Below are 2651 nucleotides of genomic sequence, written 5' to 3' on the forward strand. Positions count from 1 at the left end.
GGGCTGAACAACACATATCTCCGACTGCTGCTCGATCTTAAGTCTCAGCTCCACCTACACTATAGAACTTTGACTAAAAATTCATGGAGACTCCACAGGGGTTCCACTGCTGCGGTATGGGTAGGAGGGGCTTGAGCCCCCCCTGCCCCACCGTTGGATCCCCCCTGTGCTCAGCTATGAAATTAACTAGTTGCAACAGGTCAAAGCTATGCATGTCAACAACTTGAGTAGGCAAGGTTCTACCCTGTCATCATGATTTTGGTCCCCCATCATGCACACAGCACGCTGCACCTTGGCCAGGTCACCACCGGGCACCACGTTGGGAGGCTGGTAGTTGATGCCGCACTTGAAGCCAGCCGGGCACCAGTCCACGAACTGGATGGTGCGCTTGGTCTTGATGGTGGCCACAGCAGCGTTCACATCCTTGGGGACAACATCACCACGGTACATTAGGCAGCAGGCCATGTACTTGCCATGGCGGGGTCGCACTTGGCCATCATGGAGGATGGCTCGAAGGCGTTGTTGGTGATTTCAGCCACGGACAGCTGCTCGTGGTAGGCCTTCTCCGCAGAGATCACTGGAGCGTAGGAAGAAAGCATGAAGTGGATCCTTGGGTAGGGCACCAGGTTGGTCCGGAACTCATTCACATCAACATTCAGAGCACCATCGAACCTCAGGGAGGCAGTTAGGGAGGAGATGACCTGCACAACATCAGTAACAGATAAGAGTTAAAGAGCAGTTAAAAAATAAAGAAAAGTATCAGGTAGTAAGAATAGGAAAGCTAGTGGCTTACCAAAAAACAATGTCAAGTTGTTGTCCCTCTGCTGCCGACCAACTAATGTGAAGATCAAAGGTGACTGCTTCTAGACTAGCAAGCTGCAGAACAAAATAGAGATCAATGTCGACAGGAGCAGCTACTGCTGTCAATTGGCAAAGGAAAAACAACACATGAATGCACCCCGTCCAACTTAGATAAAGCATGACATATCACACAAGAGCGCAGAATATTTTCATTCATGAGAGAACATGCCGGATATTTTCATGTTGGTCATTAGCCAAATTAGGAACCTGAGTTTAGAATTAGAACCTGAATTGGGAACATGCTAGACTAAAAAGCTAACATGTGTTGAATAAGCAATTACCCAAAAGCATGAACATGAGTAATATTCAAGGATGAGCTAATGTATCATGATAGGACAATTTAATGTGCATACTAGGCTGCTGCTCTCAAGGTTCAGTAACCCAAAAAAATGAAGAACTTGCTGGTAAGCTGCTTACCTGTCAACACATCGAGAGCCAGTCTGAATTTGGGTGACAGGAAAATGCAAGTGGCAATTGGATCTAGAAGAGCAGCAATGCTGCAGTTGAAAACTTTGCAATCTGCCTAAAGCTACCTACATACAGGTTAAAAAAAACTGGGGACTGGATGTATGCTCTCAGATGGACAGCCATTAATAATTGATTCGAGTGTAATAAAAAAAGCTGCAAACTGCGACCTAGTGGAGGCGGCCCGGCGCAGCACCTCGGCCTGCAGCACCGTCGTCGTCGAGGGGCTCACCCGGGGGGCTTCGCGGGCGCCGGTCGTCGAGGGGCCACGCGGGCGCCGCCGCCAGGGGGCCTCGTAGGCGCCACTACCGAGTGGCCGCGCAGATCCGAGCAGGCACTGCCGCGGGGGAGGGGGGTGGGGGCGCAGGCGCTACCACCAGGCCAGGGGCCGCCGGCAGGAGGCCGCGTAGGAGCCGGCGACGGGGGTCCTCTCGTCGCGCGGCGCAAGGAGCCGCCCAGCCGCACCCCACGCCCACGCCACTGCTAGGGTTTCAGAGGATCGACGTGAGGAGAATGAGAGAGATAGAGAGGATACTGTAGAGGATGGGGAGGGTACGAGTGAACGAGGGGTATTGTTGTCCTCTGATTTTACTGTGAAGGGTTTTGTTGTTTTTTTATTTTTTTTATTTCAGATACAACTTACAGAGTTAAAAGTAAGGGTAAACTGAGCCTTAGTAGTTACAAAGCAGGGGTAAAATCACAACGATGACAAAAACGAGGATAAAATCACAATTAGACATCAAAGTAGAAGCAAGAACACAATATTCCCTTTAATCATTGGCTCCCACTTCAAGTATGTCATGGAACCATAGCCACAATAATTTAGTAGATGGGCTCTAAATCAGTGCATGGAATAAGTCAGAATTGTAATGGTATCCAAACGTACTCTAAAGAGGGAGACAGTTTCATAATTGTTGGTCTGTAGCAGAATAGGTTCAGGTAAGCATAAATAGAGAAAATATTTATCTACAGGAAGGCGCTTGTGATCTCATCTTCGTAAACCTAAGTGACACTAGTATTTTTATTTTTGGACAGAAAAATTAAAAAGATGTAGATTCAGTAAAAATATTGTAGTGGGCAACTCCAAAGCACAACTCAAAAGGATCCAGTAAGAATCCGCTGCTGAAAAGATGAGAAGACAATGGCAGTACGTAAGGTATCATAGGAAGCACTAAACGATATACCTGCTGTCCAGACTACCCAATCAGTAGCATATGCGATTGACATGTGTTGCAATATCCTTATCAGAATGCGTGAAGAAAACAGCCTGAAAAGAACATGCATTTCACATGAGGCGCTGAAAAACAGTGCGCGTATCAGAAGAT

At 47.9% G+C, this 2651-nt stretch overlaps 1 long non-coding RNA gene across 1 annotated transcript; it reads right to left on the reverse strand.

Annotated features, from left to right (window-relative positions):
* Positions 1-573: 573 nt before the first annotated feature.
* LOC136514149 (uncharacterized) lies at positions 574-1843 on the reverse strand. Its single transcript, XR_010773551.1, has 3 exons — positions 1279-1843; positions 794-876; positions 574-701 (listed from the first exon to the last, which is right to left on the reverse strand). It is a non-coding gene; the product is annotated as an uncharacterized lncRNA (long non-coding RNA).
* Positions 1844-2651: the final 808 nt, after the last annotated feature.

This window comes from Miscanthus floridulus, chromosome 16 (genome assembly GCF_019320115.1).
Source record: "Miscanthus floridulus cultivar M001 chromosome 16, ASM1932011v1, whole genome shotgun sequence".
Classification (NCBI taxonomy): Eukaryota; Viridiplantae; Streptophyta; class Magnoliopsida; order Poales; family Poaceae; genus Miscanthus; species Miscanthus floridulus.